Source organism: Silene latifolia, chromosome 3 (assembly GCF_048544455.1).
Source record: "Silene latifolia isolate original U9 population chromosome 3, ASM4854445v1, whole genome shotgun sequence".
In the NCBI taxonomy this organism is placed as follows: Eukaryota; Viridiplantae; Streptophyta; class Magnoliopsida; order Caryophyllales; family Caryophyllaceae; genus Silene; species Silene latifolia.
This window is the reverse complement of record NC_133528.1, coordinates 147,125,226-147,149,757: the sequence shown is the minus strand read 5'-3', so window position 1 is coordinate 147,149,757 and position 24,532 is coordinate 147,125,226.

Sequence of the window (24,532 nt, the reverse complement as noted above, 5' to 3'; positions counted from 1 at the left end):
GAAGCTTGCTTAAGTCCATAAATGGAACGCTTAAGCTTGCATACTTTCTTAGGATGTTCAGGATCTATGAAACCTTCGGGTTGCACCATGTACAACTCTTCCTCCAAATAACCGTTTAAGAAGGCGGTTTTCACATCCATTTGCCAAATCTCATAATCATGAAATGCGGCAATCGCTAAGATTATCCGAATGGAACGTAGCATGACTACAGGTGCAAAAAATCTCATCATAATGCAATCCGTGCACTTGAGTGAAACCTTTTGCCACAAGTCGTGCCTTATAGATATCTGGTTGCGCGTCTACAGAACGCTTTATTTTTTAAAGCCATTTGCATCAGAGGTTTTACCTTATTAGGTAAATCAACTAGATCCCATACGTTATTCTCATACATGGATTCCATCTCGGATTGCATGGCTTCAAGCCATAGCTTTGAGTCGGAACAGGCCATAACACCTTTATAGGTTGCGGGTTCATTACTTTCTAGAAGTAAAACGTCATTCTCCTCGAGCATACCAATGTATCTGTCCGGAGGATGAGAGTCTCTACCCGACCTCCTAGGTTCCTCAGGAATATTAACCGTATCATCAGTTGGAGGAACCACTTCCTCCATCCGTTCCTCGGTCGTTGGTTCTGGAATCTCCGACAGCTCGAAGGTTCTATTACTCGTCTTGTTCTCGAGAAATTCTTTCTCTAAGAACGTCGCACTAGCCGCAACAAAAACTCGATGTTCGGTAGGCGAATAGAAGTAATGACCAAATGTTCCTTTTGGATAACCTATAAAGTATGTCTTGACCGATCGTGGGCCGAGCTTATCCTCGTGTCTCCACTTGACATAAGCCTCGCAGCCCCAAACCCGAATAAAGGACAAGTTAAGGACCGTTCCCTTCCACATTTCATATGGAGTCTTGTCGACAACTTTAGACGGACTTCGGTTAAGTATAAGAGCAAAATGACAAAAGAGCATAACCCCATAATGAATCAGGCACTACGGTGTGACTCATCATGGATCGAACCATATCAAGTAAGGTTCGATTTCTCCGTTCGGACACACCATTTAATTGAGGTGCTCCAGGTGGAGTTAACTGTAGAACGATTGCACAGTCTTTAAGGTGTTGATCAAACTCATTTGAAAGATATTCGCCACCCCGATCTGAACGGAGTGCTTTAACCTTTCTACCCAGTTGGTTCTGTACCCTGTTCTGGTATTCCTTGAATTTCTCAAAGGACTCACTTTTATGCTTCATTAAGTAGACATATCCGTATCTACTCAAATCGTCCGTGAAAGTGATAAAATATCTATAGCCATCTCTAGCGGTAATTGACATAGGTCCACATACGTTCGTATGTATGAGTCCTAATAGGTCACTAGCGCGTATTCCAACACCTTTGAAGGAAATTCGAGTCATCTTGACAATGAGACATGATTCACACATGCCATATGTAGAAAAATCGAACGCGGGAATAGTCCCATTATCGACGAGTTTCTTCACGTGTTTCTCATTTATGTGTCCCATTCGACAATGCCATAGATAGGTTTGATCTTTGTCACCAACCTTTAATTTCTTATTATTCATGTGTAATACTTCCGTGGTTTGGTCTAAGATATATATTCCATTCATGGAAACTGCTTTGCCATAAATCATTTCATTAAAAGAGAAAATACAGCTATTATCCTTTATTGAAAATGCAAAACCGTCTTTAGCAAGTACGGAAACAGAAATAATGTTCTTAGATAAATTGGGTACAAAGTAACATTTATTTAAAGATAACTCAAAACCACTAGGGAGTTGGATTACATATGTCCCCTTCGAGGCAGCAGCAACTCGTGTTCCATTCCCGACTCGCAGGTCCACATCACCTTTTTCGAGAGGTATGATGTTCTTTAGGCCCTGCAAATGATTACACAGATGAGAACCACAACCAGTATCTAGTACCCAAGTTCCGAAACTTGCATGGTTAATCTCAATCATATGAATATAAGATGACATACCAACAGGAGCGACACGGCCTGCTTTGATGTCCTCACGGTAGACGGGACAGTTCCTCCTCCAATGTCCAGTCTTATGACAATGGTGTCACTCTACGTCACCGCCCTTGCTCTTTGCCTTGCCATGTGAGCCACTGGTCTCACCAGGTGCACTCTTACCGTTTCCTGGCTTTTTAAACTTTGGCTTACCTACAGCTAGGTCGCCATGAGCCTTGCCCTTACCTTTACCCTTGTTTGAAATCATGAGAACATCCTGCTTCATGCTCCCACTCAATTTCATATCCTTCTCGGTCTGTACGAGAAGGGAGTGTAGCTCATGAGGACTCTTTTTCAAGTCATTCATGTAATAGTTCGCCCTGAAAAGGGCAAAACCATCGTGAAGAGAATGAAGCATTCGGTCAATGACAATGCTCTCACTGATTTTACAATTCAGTGCCTCCAGCTTCTCGACATTCTCAATCATGTGAAGAATGTGTGGGCTAACCGGTTGGCCCTTCTGGAGTTTCGCATCAAAGAAGCGACAGGTATGCTCATATGTAACGATTCTCGGTGCCTTTGAGAACTCGTTTAGTGAGCGTGGTGAAAATCTTGTTTGCACCTTGGGCAATGAAGCGTCTCTGCAAATTGGTTTCCATTGCAAAGATGAGTACGTTCTTTATCGCACCCGCTTCCATAACGAAATCACTATAAGCGAGTGACTCGTTGACTCCTGCATTTGGGCCTGGGTTGACCGGTATTGGCTCAATTAAATACCCGAGCTTACCGTCGCGATGGGCATTCCGTAGTGCCGCCTCCCAGTCCGCAAAATTGGACCCATCATTCTTCAGTCGAGTGGACTGATTCATTTGGTCCATGAACATTTTTAGCCAGGACGAACGATCTAGTGTGGCACTAGGCATTGGGATTGCGTTATTTCCAGCCATTTGTTGTAACAAAGATTATCGATAATAAACGTGTTCTACACTGCGAAAGAAGAATAAAATAATAAGCATGTGCATCGTTTTAATTTTAAGTCTAATGAACTAATGTCATAACGCGAAGACTCAAAAAACATTTATACAATTGACCTCCCTCAAGAATTATATAAATGACCCCAAGACTCAATTCTCTGTAAATTGATAAGCTAACCTTTTAGCTAATTCTACCGTTAGAATTCTTGGTCGATAAATTTCTGTAAATTCTATCTATAGTCCATCATAATCACGAGAAACTCTTCGGACTATGATGTTGAGGTAAACTAAGTCAACACAACTACTTACCCAACGTAGAAGGGGTCATATTAGGCCTACCGACGAAGAAGGGATTCATAGATGTTTGCCCTTATAAAGACTAATCTCAATTTCCGTTTTAGAGGAAGATCCCATCAACTTTATATTAATTCATTTTAAGTGAACTATAATCTAGCATGCGAGAATGAATAAACTAAGGTGATGGCTTAAAGATCGTGACATCTCGCATGTCCATGAAAACTAACATACAACCTATATGAGTCAATTTTCATGCATTTTAGTAGTAGGTGGTTTGGTTTTAGGCGGAATATGATGCATAAACTAACATGTGAATGAAAAGCAATAAGATTGAAAAAACGTAAAAACAAAGAAAAGTCCTAGTGTGGCCTATCCTATCAAAATGAACAATAAATACAAGTTTGGAATCCATCCTTGGACCCGAGAAGCATGTCTTGATGTTCCATCTTGATCCATATAGTGGGAGTGAGCTCCAATCTTAATCTTTAGTCTTCTTTGAAATTACAATAAATAAAATTACATAATTGACCTATTTATTACATTCTAATTTCAAAACCCAAAACTAAAATAAAGGGAGATTCGAGATCTCATAATTATATAAAAAAATCATGTTTTCTTCATTACGAAAACACAATTTTGACTAAGGCCACACTAAGTATTACAATATACAACCGATTGCAAAATTAAATACGTAAATAAAACTTCATTCAATCGATTCATTCAACAAAATTAAAAGCATCAACTAAAAATAAATTAAACATACATGACACAATTCCTTAATTATGTTGATTAATTTATCCAAACCACCTATTTAAATTAAATTAAGTGACAATTCCGCAATTAATCACATTAATTTCATTCTTAATCCATATTAAACTTGTAATATGAATTCTATCCGTCAAAATTTTAAACTGCTTTAAAATAACTCGGTATCTTTAAATTGTGAACCGATTCACAATAACTAATTGGCCAAATTAAAAAACAAAAACCAAAATCTATATGGTCTCGGCTAAAAAAAAAATAAACAATAAATTTTTTTTTATAATTTCAGTTCCACACGGCTGAAAAAAAACAGCCTTTTTTTTTTATTCGGCAATTAGAAAAAAAACAAGAAAAACTTTCCATATTTTTTCTTTCGGCAATAAGGCAAAAAAACAAGAAAACAAAACTTTCCTTTTTTTTTATTACTCGGCTTACCAAAAAAAAAAAAACAAAATTTTTTTTTTTTACGGCAAACCCTAAAAAATGTCCTCCTTTTTTCTTTCTTTTGCGGCAAAATGCCCTAAAACAAGATTTGATGACAAAATTGTTTACATTTGCTATTAGAACATGATTAGCATATGAAATAATGAACATGATTAATTTATATGCCAAAAACTATATAGCAAAAATAATCTTTTTATCATAAACATGATGATTCCATTTAATTTTAACTTAATCTGCATTAAATCAAAAACTACCAATTCTTCATATGATAATTTTAACTGATTAAAAAACAATAATATGAAAAATAAAATGGAAAAATATCATCAAACTAAAAGAAAAAAAACGGCAGAAACAAAAAAAAAAAAAAACAAATCGGCACAAAAAAAAAAAATTTGCCGAACCAAAAAAATTTCGAAACCCTAAAATTTTTCTAAAATCCTCATTGTTCACATACAAATTTATGAAAATCATCAAGATTAAAATCGTGGTCTAGTGCTCTGATACCACTTGTGGGAAATAATCTGTATACTTCCCTTAAACTAGAAGGATTATAACGAATTTAACAATGATGATCAATGGTCATAAACAAAATACATAAACAAAGTATAAAGGATTCAGAATTAACCCTCGGTCCTAGCAAAATTGACCTAAGAACAATATCAAAATTGATATTCGCCTATTAGTTGCACCCAAGACGATATGAGATATTCCCTTTGATTATGCTAGAAATCGATCTAAAATTTTCTGTAAAATTTAGTTGTTTTGTGTTTTTTTCTGATGAGAGAGGAGGCTAGGTCAAGAAAAAGAATTAGGGTAGAAATAATTCTCTCCCTTTCTTTTTATACAGACCGAAATTTGGAGTCAATTAGGAAAGAAAAATCCTTCCTAATTTTCGGCCAAACTGACCGAAATAAGGAGTATATTCTCCTTATTTTTGGTCTTTCCAAAAATATATAAAGTGTGTTGAATTGTCATCTAGTGAGGATCGAACCCAAGACCTCTTGGTATGTGTACCTTCACTATTACCACTATGACACATTCATCTTGTTGATATTAAATATAACTGATTATATTTAATTACGAATTAACAGATTAATTCGTCCAAGCTAACATTACATATATTTAAATAAATATAACTTATTATATTTAATTTACGAATTGACAGTTAATTCGTCTCAACTAATATTATTTAATTTTCATTAAATAATTATCTCATCAACACATTGACTAACTTTTTAGTCATATTGGCATCAATGTGACTATATTTCTATAACCACATTTCTCAAACACATCATATAGGTGTGACCTTTAGGGACCAGTTGATCACCGTCATCTGTATGATAATAACGTCAAACTTTCTAGCAAGCCAACCGTTATTAGGTAAACGTTAATCAACTGATTAAATATATGAAGTATACCCTTGTGAACCTGTAAGAGATTTACAAATGTTATCACACTAATTTGTGGAGGACAGAAGCTCCAACAGGCGCACCAGTCGAACGCCATTCCTTTGAGACTACGAACAAATTTCTTCACCAAAAGGTCGTCCTCTGTACACGCGTTACTACATGTTTCAACGAAGTGAGCGATGTGCTGATTTGGATTGCTTTTTCCATTAAACTGCTGGAACTTTGGTGGCTTATATCCAAGAGGCATTTTGAGTTCATCAACTCGTCTTTTATACGGCTTCATGTAAAGGTGATTGTCATTTGGTATTCCACCAAATTTAGACTTGACAAGCCCTTCGATCATCTACTGGATTTGTTCGGCGGAAAGAGAGTCCATTTATAAGCCGGAAGCATTATCATCGAGCGCGAAGTTTTCATCGTTATGCTTCGATATTTCTCGGTCGTCGGAATTCTCGTCGATCGATCGTTTCTCCAACTTTCTTTTAAGTGCGGCGAGTGGAACATTTTTTTTCTTGACTTAAAATTAGATGAATACTTTTTAATTAAGATTGAAAATCGAATACATTAACTCATGAAATGACCCCTGTCACTTGGTAGAAAAGCTGGAGGAAAAGAAACAAGACTCGGTACGACCTCCCAAACCTCTCAAATTTAAGTGTATAATACACGGTTTTCGGGATTTCAGGATAGTGAAACAAAATGTCTGTAAATAAAGTAACCACACAAATTTTGAGAAGTAACAGAAGACATTTGAGTAGACCTGGTAAACGGGTCAAACGAGTCGGTTTCAGGTCGGGTTAATTTCTAGTCGGGTTATTTCGACTTTGTGGAGTACGGGTCATTCGGGTTTGGGTCGGGTCGGGTCGTTTCAGGTTCGGGTTAGCTATTATTAAGTTATTTGTGGATAATAATCAATTTGCAACAATAAACATTGAGGTCAGGTTCTTCGGGTCCGGTCATGTTCGTGTCTTGAGTTCAGGTGTTGGGGTCGGGTCAATTTTGCTAAATCTACATTTGAGGGTGTCAATACGCGATAAATGAGTCTCGGACGAATATCTGGTATTCCTTAAAAAAAACGAATACTTCTTAATTCGGGTTAAAATCGAATACGTTAACTCATAGACCTAGCAAATCGGGTTAACGGGTCGGGTTCGAGATGGGCCAATAATTCGGGTCGGGCCACTTCAGGTTTCTCAAGTTTTTGGGTTAGCTCGGGTCTTGCCGGGTCATTTTGGATTCCAGGTCTATTTTAGGTCTGTTTCGGGTGAAGTGGGTCGGGTTATTTTGGGTCGGATTATTTTTGGGTCAATGATTAAGAAAGAAAAAGACATTTTAAGTCTTTTGGGGTCCATTAGAGTTATATTTTCGGGTTGAGTGGTTTCGAGTCAGGCATTTCGGGTCGGGTCTGTTACGGGTCCATGAAAGCTCGGGTCATTTTCGGGTCGGGTTAATTCAGGCTTCGGGTGTCATTCGGGTGCGGCAGTTCGGATCGATTTTGGGTCTCGGGTCAACCTTTTCGGGGTGGGTCAATCCAGCTGGTTGATTTTGCCAGGTCTGCTAATAAAGCGACATCTCACACATGGTAGAAAAACTAGGAGGAAAAGAAACATGACTCGATACGACCATCTAAGCGGCTCAAATTTAAGTGTATAATTTTATTACACGGTTTTCCAGATTTTAGGGTCCCGGAACAAAAATTTTCGTAAATCGTACGGATGGTTTCTCTGATCACATAAAGCAGCCACACAAATTTTGAGAAACATTTGAACACATTTGAGGGTGCCGGTACGCGATAATTATTCCGGACAAAAATTAGGTAATCCTTAAAACTAAACCTGGCAAAAGCAACCCGACCCGAAAAGACTGACCCGAGGGCCGAGACCTGAACTGGCCTGAAGTACACCACCCGAATGTGACCCGAAAACCCAAATTGACCCGACCCGACCCGACCCGAACATGACCCGAGCTTTCTTGACCCGTAACTCACCCGACCCGAAAATGACCCGATCTGAAACCACCAAACCCGAAAATGACCCGACAAGATATAACTTTATTTCTCTATTATTCATTGACCTGAAAATGACCCGACCCACTTGACCCAAAACAAACCCGACCAGCAAACCCGAAAAGACCCGGAACCCATAATGACGTGTCCCGACCCAAATCAACCCGAAATAAATGAGAAATTTGAACTGATCCGACCCAAATTGGCCCAACCCGTTGACCCGTTTTGCCATGTCTACTTAAAGCTAGATGAATTCTTTTTAATAAAGGTTGAAAATTGAATACGGTAAATCGGTAACTCATGAAAACACCCTAACACAAGGTAGACTAATTGGTAAGAAAATAAATATGACCCGGTACAACCTCCCAAACCTTTCAAATTTAAATGTTGTAATACACGGTTATCGGGATTTCAGGGTCCCAAAAGAATAATGTCTGTAAATTGTCCACAATGTTGCTCAGATCAGATAAAACTGTTACACAAATTTGAGAAGCAATATAGGACATTTTATTGTGCCGGTAAACTAGTCTCTCATGAAAATCGGGTACTCCTTAAAAATAGATGAACACTTGTTATTTACGGTTGAAATCGAATACGGTAACTCATGAGGCTACCCCATACATGTGGTACAAAAACTGGGCGGAAAAAAAAAACATAACCTGATACCACTAATACACAGTTTTATGGATTTCTACGGTCCCAGAACGAAAATGTCTGTAAATCATACGGGCGGTTAGTCAGTTCAGATAAAGTAGCCACACAAATTTTAGAAACAACAGAGGACATTTGAGGGTGCCGGTAAACTAGTCTCTCATGAAAAGCGGGTACTCCTTAAAAATAGATAAATACTTGTTATTTAAGACTGAAATCGAATACGATAGCTCATAAATCCACCTCATGTACGTGGTAGAAAGCTAGGAGAAAAAAGAAACATAACCCGGTACGACTAGGCCTGGCAAAAGGGACCTGACTCGATTGACCCAGCCCGAAAAGGCTGACCCGAGACCCGAAATTGACCCGAACTACATCATCCGAATGTAACTCGAAAACCAGAATGGACTCGACTCGACCCGAACATGATTCGAGCTATATTGAACCGTAACTAACCCGATCCAAAAGTGACCCTTCTGAAACCACCAAACCCGAAAATGACCAAACAAAACATAAGTCTAATTGAACCTTAAAGACTTCAAATGACTTTTCTTCTCTTAATCATTGACCCCAAAATGACCAGACATGAAATAACTAGACCCGCTTGATGAGAAATCGGCTCGGCCAACAAACCTGAAATAGACCAGAAAACCGAAATGACCTGACCTGACCCGAATTAACCCAAAATCACTAAAAGACCTAAACTGACTTGAGCCGACCCGAACTGGCGCGGCCCAAACCCGACCCGATTGACCCGTTTGCGAGGTCTAGGTACGACTACAAAACGACTCAAATTTATGTTTATAAAACACGGTTTTCGGGATTTCAGGGATCCAGAAAAAAAATGTCCGTAAATCATACGGATGGTTTTCCCGGGTCAGATAAAGCATCCACACAAATTTTGAAAAGTAAAAGAAGACATTTGAGGGTGCCAGTACATGATAAACGAGTCTCGGACGAAAATCAAGAACTCTTTAAAAATAGATGAATACATTTTATTTAGGGCTGAAATCGAATACGGTAACTCATGAAGCGACCCCTGACACGTGATAGAAAAATTGGGAGGTAATGAGACATGACCTGGTACGACCTTCAAATGGCTCAAATTTAAATTTATAATACACGATTTTCGGATTTTAGTATCACTGATAGTAAAAAGTTGGTTTACAACTGACACAAGACACAAACACGTCAACCAAAAGGCCGAGTAGGAATAACAAAATACTAAACATATTATCCACAACACCTGCAACATAAAAAGCAACAACAAAGGAACCTACACACTAACCCCATGTCGTACTCGTACACAACCCGACTACCTCACGCCACGCGTGGGTTTGCAGGTCCACGGCTAACTCCGTGCCTGGCCTACCGAGTCCACAGGTTAACAACGTGAGTGTATTACTACGTTGAAAATTACAACTCTCCCGCCTATGCCACAAATTAGCAAGGTTCGTTGGGTGCTGCTGCCCACCGTGCACTTTTAAGATTTTTTTTTTTTTCGTGAAACGAACATGGTTCGATAGCAAGTTATCGACACGAGTGTATTAATTCATGCAAAATCATCTCTTTAACAAATTTAGTACGAAGTACAAAGTATCAAAAATTAAGAACAATAAGGATCCAATAGCCCAGAGTGATTAATATCCTTAAGAGTTCAAGTACGTGATCATTTATAGTTTAAAATCACAATCGTGCTCTCTTACCTATCGTGTATTTTGCGTTGGTGAAACTAGAAGATGAAATGTATATCTAAAACGAATATTGAAAATACGGAATATAAGTTTAGTTAAAAATCGCAAAGATTTTTTTCAATTATAATATCAAATTGGAACCATTTTTTTCCTTATGTGAATAATGGAGTCGGAATCCTATGATTTATTTGTAAATAACTTAATAAGAGACTATCTCTTATGAAAGCTATTATTTATGGAAAATGAGATGGCGACACCGGGTGTTACTCAAAGTGAGCGACACCCAGGGTATTATTGTAATTTACATATGTATTTTGCTTTCCCTCCATTAAAATTGAAATTTCAAACTTATTATTATAAAAGGGTAGTTTAGAAATTTAACAATAAGGAATAATAACAAAAAAAAAAAAATTAAAGATTTTCGCCACATTTTCGTGCGTTATTAGTGAAAGATTTTTTCTAAAGTGAATATACAAATTTACAAACTAATTAAAAAATTAGGGGTAGAAAAAAAAAACAGCCTACATTTTCCGGAAACTAAAATTTTTTAAATACTCATTTTTTTCCTGAATAAATACAGCCCAAAGCTTGTGTAAAATCAAGACAACTACTCTTCCCTCTCTTTCTCTCTTAAAAAATAAATAAAAAAAGGAAAATGAGATGGCGCCACCCGGTGACACTCAATTTGAGCGCCACCGGGTGCATTTTCGTAAATTTGTTAGTTATTTTGTTTTTCATCCATCTAAATTTGAAATTCAAGCTAAATAGTGTTAAAAGGGTAATATAGAAAATTAACATTATTAATTTAATTATAACAATAATGATAATTATAAATATTGAAAAAAAAAATCCCAAAGATGTAGGCGTTTTAGGTGGAACAATATTCAACGGTCTAGCACCATTGAACCAAGAGTAGTACCAGCTGTAAATAATTGCAAATCCCTAATAGAAACTAATTCAAGGCTTTGGCATACTGGCTACTGCAATAAGGGGTTCAGGAGTGCACGTGTTCGAGACTCGTCCACTAATTTTTTTTTATTTTTTTTTAAATTTTTTTTTAGTTAGAATTTTAATATTAAATGTGTTATTTCGCGAATTATAGTGGTTAAAACGAACATTTTTATTGGACCGTCTTGCTATATTACTCCCTCTCATTCTTTCAATTCATACCATATGTTGAATATATGCGAGGAGTATTTTAGTCAAACGGTATGAATTGAAAGAATGGGATGGAGTATAAATTAAGACAATAAAAATGGTAAAGTATACTCCTATCTTGTTTTCTTATGCTCCCATTATGTAATTGATTTGTAACATTTTTTACTCTTCATGAGCGGTATTTAAATCAAAGGTAAACAAACTACTGGGACGGAGGATTATATAATATGTTAAAATTTAATCGTGACAATTTCTTATTTTATAGTAGTAGTTTATATTGATGACAAATTTTTTTTTTTTTTTTTTTAATATCAAATGTATTATTTTGCGAATTAACATTACGTGTTGAAATATATTTGATGGGGCATATTCTGCACCGCTGACCAAGTCAACATATTGAACAAGGTCAAAGATATCCACAGCAAGTCAACGACTTACACAGACTAGCCGATGACCCATCGGCTGTTAGCTGGTCTCGGCATGACTACTCCGCCACCGGGACACATACCCGCGTACTCATATCCAAGACCCCTCGGCGGTGAGTCAACATGGCCCGCCGGCCTCGCCATAGGTCCCCCCCGAGGGGTAGATCGATCTTTCCACCCGCTAGCCACTTGGCCACTTGGCCACTACGTGACAAAAGGTGAAAGCCTATAAATACTCCTCAACCTTCATTGAGGAAAGGATCCCACAACTTAACCTAAATACACTATTCATCTGGTAATATCTTCCTTATCTCTCTACAATACATATCTAGCCAAGTAACACAACTTAATCCTTTGAGTTTACTGACTTGAGCGTCGGAGTGAGTACGCTTGGCACAAAGCCAAGCCCTCAGTTCGTTCATTGTTGCAGGAGAGGCCGAGAGGAACGATAAAGGCAAGAAGGGTTCAACTCAAGACATTATTCTACAAGCCAAGGGTGGTAACGATACTTGCTCTGGAATTACGCCCGGAACAATATTTATAAAGTATTATATTATCAAAATAAAGTTATATCTAAAATACACAAGTGTTTTTTTTGTGTAAACCATCAGGTTTAATCCGGATTCGAGCCAGGTAGGACCACTAGGGCGGTAAAGCACTCCCTCATAAGTTTTAACACTGCTGTGTTCCCAGGGTTCGAACACGAGACCTCTAGTTAAGCTAGAACAACCCCTTGCTAGTTGATCTAAGTGCTCATGGGTAAAAAAAATACACAAGTGTTAATGAATGAACTAAACTTAGCCGACAAAACCGCACTGAGCTGAATTGAGCTGAGCTAAGCTAAGCTAAACAGAATGATTTTGAAGGATGGTTATCGAACTAAGTTAAGCTTAACTAAATTGGGTTAACCGAATTAAATTGATGAGCTTAATTAAATTTAACTAAGTTGCACATAACTGGAGCACTGGCCTTGTTCTTTTGGAGTTAATTTCAACTTGTTTCAGTTCAGTTGACCTCTATTAAGCTCAATTCAGTTTTTCTATTCACAAATTAACTCTTATATTACTTTAGTTCAGTTCATTTCAGCTCCATTAAGTTCAGTTCAGTTCATTTCAGCTTCATTAAATTCAGTTCAGTTTAGAAAATTTCAGTTCAAAAGCTGAAACCCGGCTAGTAATTCTGTTTAATGTTTTTTTTTTTTTTAACTTTTCATGAATACTTTTTTGTATTTATGACTTATTTTTACAATATAAACAATAATATAATTTTTTTGTCCATGCAATTAAGTTTTGGCATATTTAATGGTGAAAACCGTTAGTATTGGACCGTCCTATCGATATTTGTGTTGCATCCCGATGTAAACTATTGCTTGATTATCCGACAATTGCCAAGGTGGATTTTATACCTAGGTTTCTTATCCGGTGTACGCAGAGATGGGCTTTGGCTTGGTGATGTTGGCTCCGTAATGTATCTCCTTTCAATAATGGTAGACCGGTGTTAATATGTGACGTAAATATTTTGAGAAATGATTTAATTTCTCCGAAAACCTGTAATATCCGTCTCAACTGTAAAATAAAACTAATTAAATAATTGAAAATAAGTAAAAGAATTGGAAATACATCAAGTTAAAGCTGGTAGAAGTAAGAGAAAAATTAAGATACATAGAACAAATTGATTTTGTCGAAATTAATAACGAAACTTAGAAATCGGGTCCAACATAATTAAGAAGTTTAAAATGAATGAAGGGCGCCTGATTTAGTCGAAATTAATAACCACGTATTTAATTTTGAGAACCAGTAAATGAACACAATGAAGGAACATATTAAGTTGTAGATAATTTTATGTAATTTTGGTGTAAATATTGTTCTAATTTGATTTAGTTAAGAGTTTGATTTTAGTTGAATACATATTAGATAATGTAAAATTACATAACTATCCTTAATCATTTGGCGCAAAAACGAAAACCAAGATTTTATTTTCTTATTTTTATTAATTTTTAATTATGGTGGCGCCGAGATTCAGCGCCACCGGGTGGCGCCCTATCGCCATCCAAAAAAAATAACAAACTCAATCACTCATTAAAACTTGTATTCTTAACCATGGTCCATGGCCAATCTTGGTAGACAAACTAGAGGGCGACAAAGGGTTGCCCTGGAACGCATGGAAAAGGAGAGCAATAGGTTGGTTACGTACTCCAAGCGTAGGCTTTTGGCCATCCCTCATTGGAGGCCATTATCAACCGCTTCTTGCATGAGGACAACAATTTGCCTCAAGATAATCGAGTCTCCACTGAACCTCTTCAAAATGAATAGAAAATCGATTATCTTGAGGCAAATTGTTATCCTCGGGTAAAAAGCGGATGATAATGGCCTTTGCCGAGGGGTGGCCAAAAGCGAAGACCTTGTTTGCGGGGGATAAAACTATGCATAGAGCTTGTACACCGCAAAGTGTGCATATATAGCTCGCTAGCTTTTTTAAATACACCTCCTCGGTGCTTAGAGAACGTAACCAGCTTATTGCTCTTCTTTTGCATGCGTTGCATGGTGAACTTTTGTGTTCCTTTATTTTTCAGAACAGGAGTCGCCATGGATAACATACAATTTTTATTGAGCAATGGAATATTTTTTTTTAGAGAGAGCAAAGAGTAGTTGTCTTAGTTATATGGACTACAAGACTGGGTGTATTTATAGTTATACAAAAAAATATGTGGGTGGAAAATGTGGCTGTTGTTTTGCTGTACCCTCTAATTTTTTTCCTATTATATTCTTTTGTATTATTTTCCTTATTATAATTATTTCTTTTTAGTATATTTTCATTATTTCGTTGTTTGGATAATAACACGTATTGGTGAAAAATTATACGAGCTCGGGTGTAGGTTGTGTCACTTGTATTATTATAGAAGTTGCGAAAATCAAATTTGTAAGTGCATGCGGTTGTTATATGTCCCGATTTTATATCATGTTTTTTGAGCAACATAACGGTCGCTCCTATTTTCAAACAAAAAGCTTCTAAATGCCAATTATTAAATTAAACGAAAAAAAATGTCGAGATAGAGCTATCTTTGTTGTTTAAATTGTTACTCTTATAATATTGACGTTTAAGAAAATACTAGCTTTTCTAAGACTGTCTTTGATTAAGTTAATTAAAAAATAAAAACACTGGATTCTGACAACAATACAATATTCATGTTGAAAAGATTGGTTCCGAATTGGTGTTATAATCGAAAGAAATCATGGCGTCAAGATTCTAAGGGATTATCTATCGGAATTGTGATTTTTAACTAAAATCACGGCTGTATTGTATGTATATTCCGATTTTCCAATATCCGTCTCAAATATACAAATAATAAATCCATGTTAGTTTCCGATTTCACCAACCAAAAATACATGATAGGTAAGAGAGCATGATTGTGATTTTAAACTATAAATGAATATGTACATGAACTCTTAAGGCATACATTTAGTCTCCTTTATAACAAAGGTATTCGTCTTAATTTTATAACAAATCAAATATCATCATACTTAAATATATAAGACAAATTTATTATTTTCTCTGATATATTATGCTTTGGTCTTATATACTATGTAAAATTAAGACGAATACACTCACCTTATATAAGAATTTGGTATATCAATATGGATACTAATGAATTTGGATTTTATTGTTTTAAATTTAATACTTAGTTAATTACCAATTAGACCATATTTATATTACTACACTTTACCCGTGAAAGTGACATCAGCTGTGAGTCCTGTGACCCAAGACTAATTCGTGTAATTTATACGAATTGACCAATGTTAGTTTGTGTATGCCACACGAATGGGCCAAGTCGGAATTTTTTCGCTTCTTAACTCATTATGGGGTTAATTTTTTCCGGTTATTTTACTAATTGGTGTTTTTATACACTGATCAATGTGGTGGCGTACATTTGATGACATAACAACCTTAATAAGGTTAATTTTAAAAGATGATGCGATAGTTTTATTTCCAATGTATTAAAGACGTTAGAACGCGATTTTGCTCCTTAAACAATGTTATATCGTGTTATTGGTTGATTACCGATGTTACAATGAGACGGGAAACTACTGAAATGTAGTATTTAGTACGGAAAATTCATGTGGTACCCTCGAATTTTGTCATTTTTCATGTGGTACCCAACTGTTTAAGTTTATTTGTGCACATGATATCCTTGAAATTTGATTTTCAAGCATAACGTATCCTTTTTATCGTTTTTAAAATTTCCAATTGAGCATAAATTATAGAGCAGAAATCGGAACTGAATAATTTTTTTTTCAAATTGATTAACTCTTCTAGTTCTATAAATTGATAAAACGAAATTGGTCATTCGGAAATTTATGATCGAAGATATGTTTGATTTGAGATTTTCATTAAAAAAACCTATAAAATGTCAGTCGCCAATGTTTTTCTCAAATTGTAGATTATGACGAGATAATCATTCAACGAAAAAAATTGGCCGATTCTGGATTCTGATCTAGGAGTTATGCGCAATTGAATTTTTGTAAAGCGACAAAAATGATACGTTGTGCATGAAAATCAAACATGAAGAGTATAATGTACACAAACTTAAAAAGTTGGGTACCGTGTGCAAAATGCCAAAGTTCGAGGGTACCACGTGAATTGTCCATATTTAGTATTGGGGATTGTTAATAATTCGTCTTGGAAGGTTGTGTAGAGCATTCTAGTTAGAAGTAGTTTGAGAATGTAACGTTTAGTATCGAAATTTTTGTGCATAATCCTTTTAGTTCATAGTTAGAGATTTTAAGGAGAGTGTATACCATAAAAATTGAACCTGCAATAATAAATAAAGAGGCACAAAAATAATAGGCAAAACAAGAGTTTGAAAGATTGAAGGTTAAAATTCCATAACTCTCTTGCTTCCATCTCTAAGGGATTTATGGTTTTGATAGTGTTATGAGAGTCTTATCGACATAATCTCGTAGAGAGATAATGTGGTCTTTTTTTACTTATTCCATCTTACCTACAATTTGGTAGTAGGAAGACGAAGTCATTTGACTTAATCTATCTGCTCTCCGTAACCTAAAACAAATAGTTATATTTATAGTTGTAGTTGGCTTAGAGGGCGATATAATGATTTTTAAAATATCTAAGGTATTATCATAATGATTATTGATAATTATTACTAAATATCCAAGATGTCATATAATAAACAAATACAAAAATGTATAAAATTTCGGTGTCTACAAATTCCCCCTCGAGACTGGTTGTAGAGACTTGATGTCGGTTGCAACTTTGTCTCGAAACTTGCTACTAAACTTGACCCTTGGAGAATGGAGATGGAGAGCAAAAATTGTCCCACTAATTCTTGAAATGTACTTGGTTTAATTTCTTGAAGAATATAAATCAAGTCTAAGTTCATGCCTTGGATGCACATCTCCACTGCTGAAACTTCAGAAAGGCGATCCTTGCATTCTAAGCTTAGTGCACGCCAACGGTTTATGTAATCAATGACGAGCTCTCCTTCTTTTTGCGTGGTGCTTTTTAACTAGATACTAGACCATGCTAACCACGCAACGGGTGCTGTAAAAGTGGTTGAGAAATTCTGCTTCCATTTGTTCCCAACTGTCGTTGAATTCATCACCCAAGTTGGCGCTGTGGGAAATAATCTGTATACTTCCCTTAAACTAGAAGGATTATAACGAATTTAACAATGATGATCAATGGTCATAAACAAAATACATAAACAAAGTATAAAGGATTCAGAATTAACCTTCGGTCCTAGCAAAATTGGCCTAAGAACAATATCAAAATTGATATTCGCCTATTAGTTGTACCCAAGACGATATGAGATATGCCCTTTGATTATGCTAGAAATCGATCTAAAATTTTCGTAAAATTTAGTTGTTTTGTGTTTTTTCTGATGAGAGAGGAGGCTAGGTCAAGAAAAAGAATTAGGGTAGAAATAATTCACTCCCTTTCTTTTTATACAGACCGAAATTTGGAGTCAATTAGGAAAGAAAAATCCTTCCTAATTTTCGGCCAAACTGACCGAAATAAGGAGTATATTCTCCTTATTTTTGGTCTTTCCAAAAATATATAAAGTGTGTTGAATTGTCATCTAGTGAGGATCGAACCCAAGACCTCTTGGTATGTGTACCCTCACTATTACCACTATGACACATTCATCTTGTTGATATTAAATATAACTGATTATATTTAATTACGAATTAACAGATTAATTCGTCCAAACTAACATTACATATATTTAATTAAATATAACTTATTATATTTAATTTACGAATTGACAGTTAATTCGTCTCAACTAATATTATTTAATTTTCATTAAATAATTATCTCATCAACACATTGACTAACTTTTTAGTCATATTGGGCATCAATGTGACTATATTTCTATAACCACATTTCTCAAACACATCCTATAGGTGTGACCTTTAGGGACCAGTTGATCACCGCCATCTGTATGATAATAACGTCAAACTTTCTAGCAAGCCAACCGTTATTAGGTAAACGTTAATCAACTGATTAAATATACGAAGTATACCCTTGTGAACCTGTAAGAGATTTACAAATGTTATCACACTAATTTGTGGAGGACACAAGCTCCAACAAACTCCCACTTGTCCTCACAAGTGTATGTGCGATAACCGATTCTCATATCCTATAAAATTCTCCCACTCAATGTAAAACAATTTGCAAACCCGAATTCACAAAGGTCGTATTTTACAAGCGATCTTTATCAAAAGTGGTTTCCCCGACTAGAGAGTAACTTAACTGATAAACGAATCAACATTCGAGCATGGCCATGCATTTCAGTTACAAATCCTCGAGTGGCCCTGAGAAATAACTATACCTGATAAGAGTTGGATATTTTCCTCAACTCGAATCCTGCAGATGTAAGCACAGTATGAAATGACCCAGAAAAAATCTACTTAGCCTCCAGTTACGGCAGACCGTGAGAAAGAAACCAAAGTCATCCAAAAACTGCCTTAATCTCAAGAGACAGTCGATAGTCAAAAGAATCGACTCTAGGAACACAATGGATGTCCTATCCACGACCTGGCACCGAATGTTATTAAACATTTAGGACTCCATTACGTTGTCACAAAAAGTTGTCCTACGAGGTATCGTCATAATCTCGCATCTGTGATCGATCAGTCAACTGTTTGACTTATGGCTCGTTGAACCCACCATCAATCGACTGCACAATATAATAGCCGGAGTTATCAGCTCACATTGGCGATTACGGACCAAAACAAATATAATGTAATTCAGTTCACTTTGTGGCGTTCAATGTTGTCAGTACAATCCACATGAAAAACAAAATATTATATATAAAACGATGAAGTTATAAATAGTATATGAAAAAGATAATGTATCAAATCCATAATCAAGTACTACAACTCAGGAGCATGTTTAATTCCCATGGAATTAACATGCCCTACATGCTTATCATAATTCAACGGTTTGGTGAGAGGATCTGCGATGTTATCATCCGATGCAATCTTGTCAATCACTATCTCTTCTTGCTCCACGTAATCACGGATCAGGTGAGCTTTCCGAAGTACATGTCTAGATTTGTTGCTAGACTTTGGCTCCTTAGCCTGGAAGATGGCACCTCTATTGTCACAATAGATGGTGATCGGGTCATTCGAACTAGGAACTACCAAAAGCCCTTGTAAGAATTGACGCATCCATATCGCTTCCTTTACTGCCTCCGAAGCGGCATAGTACTCGGATTCAGTAGTAGAATCTGCTACAACACTCTGTTTGGAACTCTTTCAGCTGACCGCAGCACCATTAAGAGTGAAGACGAACCCGGACTGAGATTTTGAATCATCTCGATCCGTTTGGAAGCTAGCATCTGCGTAACCGGTTGCGCATAGCTTAGTATCGCCTCCATAAGTCAATACCCAATCCTTAGTCCTCCGTAGGTACTTGAGGATATTTTTGACTGCTATCCAGTGTGTTTCACCTGGAGTCTTTTGGTACCGACTCGTCATACTCAATGCATATGCCACGTCTGGACGTGTGCATATCATGGCATACATGATCGATCCTATTGCAGATGCATAAGGAACACGACTCATGCGCTCAATCCCTTCAGGCGTCGTGGGTGACTGAGACTTACTCAACTGCATCCCAGTCGTCATAGGAAGGTTCCCCTTCTTGGAGTTGGTCATGCTGAATCTTTCAAGAACCTTATCTAAATAAGACTCCTGACTAAGTGATAACGTCTGTCGTGATCTATCACGGTAGATACGGATTCCCAAAATGTGTTGTGCCTCACCCAGATCTTTCATCTGGAAATGGTTCTTCAACCATTCTTTAACCGAAGATAGGAGAGGAATGTCATTCCCAATCAAGAGTATGTCATCGAAATACAATATCAAGAATACAATCTTGCTCCCACTCGACTTGATATATAAGCATGGTTCTTCGACCGATCGAGTGAAACCATACTCTTTTATCACTTGGTCGAAACGATGATTCCAACTCCGAGAAGCTTGCTTAAGTCCATAAATGGAACGCTTAAGCTTGCATACTTTCTTAGGATGTTCAGGATCTATGAAACCTTCGGGTTGCACCATGTACAACTCTTCCTCCAAATAACCGTTTAAGAAGGCGGTTTTCACATCCATTTGCCAAATCTCATAATCATGAAATGCGACAATCGCTAAGATTATCCGAATGGAACGTAGCATGACTACAGGTGCAAAAATCTCATCATAATGCAATCCGTGCACTTGAGTGAAACCTTTTGCCACAAGTCGTGCCTTATAGATATCTGGTTGCGCGTCTACAGAACGCTTTATTTTGTAAAACCATTTGCACTGTAGAGGTTTTACCTTATTAGGTAAATCAAATAGATCCCATACGTTATTCTCATACATGGAGTCCATCTCGGATTTCATGGCTTCAAGCCATAGCTTTGAGTCGGAACAGGCCATAGCACCTTTATAGGTTGCGGGTTCATTACTTTCTAGAAGTAAAACGTCATTCTCCTCGACCATACCAATGTATCTGTCCGGAGGATGAGAGTCTCTACCCGACCTCCTAGGTTCCTCAGGAATGTTAACCGTATCATCAGTTGGAGGAACCACTTCCTCCATCCGTTCCTCGGTCGTTGGTTCTGGAATCTCCGACAGCTCGAAGGTTCTATTACTCGTCTTATTCTCGAGAAATTCTTTCTCTAAGAACGTCGCACTAGCCGCAACAAAAACTCGATGTTCGGTAGGCGAATAGAAGTAATGACCAAATGTTCCTTTTGGATAACCTATAAAGTATGTCTTGACCGATCGCGGGCCGAGCTTATCCTCGTGTCTCCACTTGACATAAGCCTCGCAGCCCCAAACCCGAATAAAGGACAAGTTAGGGACCGTTCCCTTCCACATTTCATATGGAGTCTTGTCGACAGCTTTAGACGGACTTCGGTTAAGTATAAAAGCAGCTGACAAAAGAGCATAACCCCATAATGAATCAGGCACTACGGTGTGACTCATCATGGATCGAACCATATCAAGTAAGGTTCGATTTCTCCGTTCGGACACACCATTTAATTGAGGTGCTCCAGGTGGAGTTAACTGTAGAACGATTGCACAGTCTTAAAGGTGTTGATCAAACTCATTTGAAAGATATTCGCCACCCCGATCTGAACGGAGTGCTTTAACCTTTCTACCCAGGTTGGTTCTGTACTGTTCGTATTCCTTGAATTTCTCAAAGGACTCACTTTTATGCTTCATTAAGTAGACATATCCATATCTACTCAAATCGTCCGTGAAAGTGATAAAATATCTATAGCCATCTCTAGCGGTAATTGACATAGGTCCACATACGTTCGTATGTATGAGTCCTAATAGGTCACTAGCGTGCATTCCAACACCTTTGAAGGAAATTCGAGTCATCTTGCCAATGAGACATGATTCACACGTGCCATATGTAGAAAAATCGAACGCGGGAATAGTCCCATTATCGACGAGTTTCTTCACGCGTTTCTCATTTATGTGTCCCATTCGACAATGCCATAGATAGGTTTGATCTTTGTCACCAACCTTTAATTTCTTATTATTCATGTGTAATACTTCCGTGGTTTGGTCTAAGATATATATTCCATTCATGGAAACTGCTTTGCCATAAATCATTTCATTAAAAGAGAAAATACAGCTATTATCCTTTATTGAAAATGCAAAACCGTCTTTAGCAAGTACGGAAACAGAAATAATGTTCTTAGATAAACTGGGTACATAGTAACAGTTATTTAAAGATAACTCAAAACCACTAGGGAGTTGGATTACATATGTCCCCCTCGAGGCAGCAGCAACTCGTGCTCCATTCCCGACTCGCAGGTCCACATCACCTTTTTCGAGAGGCATGATGTTCTTTAGGCCCTGCAAATGATACACAGATGAGAACCACAACCAGTATCTAGTACCCAAGTTCCGAAACTTGCATGGTTAATCTCAATCATATGAATATAAGATGGCATACCAACAGGAGCGACACGGCCTGCTTTGATGTCCTCACGGTAGACGGGACAGTTCCTTCCCCAATGTCCAGTCTTGTGACAATGGTGGCACTCTACGTCACCGCCCTTGCTCTTTGCCTTGCCATGTGAGCCACTGGTCTCACCAGGTGCACTCTTACCATTTCCTGGCTTTTTAAACTTTGGCTTACCTACAGCTAGGTCGCCATGAGCCTTGCCCTTACCTTTACCCTTGTTTGAAATCATGAGAACATCCTGCTTCATGCTCCCATTCAATTTCATATCCTTCTCGGTCTGTACGAGAAGGGAGTGTAGCTCATGAGGACTCTTTTTCAAGTCATTCATGTAATAGTTCGCCCTGAAAAGGGCAAAACCATCGTGAATAGAATGAAGCATTCGGTCAATGACAATGCTCTCACCGATTTTACAATTCAAGGTGCCTCCGACTTCTCGACATTCTCAATCATGTGAAGAATGTGTGGGCTAACCGGTTGGCCCTTCTGGAGTTTCGCATCAAAGAAGCGACAGGTATGCTCATATGTAACGATTCTCGGTGCCTTTGAGAACTCGTTTAGTGAGCGTGGTGAAAATCTTGTTTGCACCTTGGGCAATGAAGCGTCTCTGCAAATTGGTTTCCATTGCAAAGATGAGTACGCTCTTTATCGCACCCGCTTCCATAACGAAATCACTATAAGCGAGTGACTCGTTGACTCCTGCATTTGGGCCTGGGTTGACCGGTATTGCTCGATTAAATACCCGAGCTTACCGTCGCGAGCTGGCGATTCCGTAGTGCCGCCTCCCAATCCGCAAAATTGGACCCATCATTCTTCAGTCGAGTGGACTGATTCATTTGGTCCATGAACATTTTTAGCTAGGACGAACGATCTAGTGTGGCACTAGGCATTGGAATTGCGTTATTTCCAGCCATTTATTGTAACAGTATTATCGATAATAAACGTGTTCTACACTGCGAAAGAAGAATAAAATAATAAGCATGTGCATCGTTTTAATTTTAAGTCTGATGAACTAATGTCATAACGTGAAGACTAAAAAAACATTTATACAATTGACCTCCCTCAAGAATTATATAAATGACCCCAAGACTCAATTCTCTGTAAATTGATAAGCTAACCTTTTAGCTAATTCTACCGTTAGAATTCTTTGTCGATAAATTTCTGTAAATTCTATCTATAGTCCATCACAATCACGAGAAACTCTTCGGACTATGATGTTGAGGTAAACTAAGTCAACACAACTACTTACCCAACGTAGAAGGGGTCATATTAGGCCTACCGACGAAGAAGGGATTCATAGATGTTTACCCTTATAAAGACTAATCTCAATTTCCGTTTTAGAGGAAGATCCCATCAACTTTATATTAATTCATTTTAAGTGAACTATAATCTAGCATGCGAGAATGAATAAACTAAGGTGTTGGCTTAAAGACTGTGACATCTGCATGTCCATGAAAACTAACATACAACCTATATGAGTCAATTTTCATGCATTTTAGTAGTAGGTGGTTTGGTTTTAGGCGGAATATGATGCATAAACTAACATGTGAATGAAAAACAATAAGAATGAAAAAACGTAAAAACAGTAAAAGTCCTAGTGTGGCCTATCCTATCAAAATGAACAATAAATACAAGTTTGGAATCCATCCTTGGACCCGAGAAGCTTGTCTTGATGTTCCATCTTGATCCATATAGTGGGAGTGAGCTCCAATCTTCATTTTTAGTCTTCTTTGAAATTACAATAAATAAAATTACATAATTGACCTATTTATTACATTCTAATTTCAAAACCCAAAACTAAAATAAAGGGGGATTCGAGATCTCATAATTACATAAAAAATCATGTTTTCTTCATTACGAAAACACAATTTTGACTAAGGCCACACTAAGTATTATAATATACAACCGATTGCAAAATTAAATACGTAAATAAAAATTCATTCAATCGATTCATTCAACAAAATTAAAAGCATCAACTAAAAATAAATTAAACATACATGACACAATTCCTTAATTATGTTGACAAATTTATCCAAACCACCTATTTAAATTAAATTAAGCGACAATTCCGCAATTAATCACATTAATTTCATTCTTAATCCATATTAAACATGTAATATGAATTCTATCCGTCAAAATTTTAAACTGCTTTAAAATAACTCGGTATCTTTAAATTGTGAACCGATTCACAATAACTAATTGGCCAAAATAAAAAACAAAAACCAAAATCTATATGGTCTCGGCTAAAAAAAAATA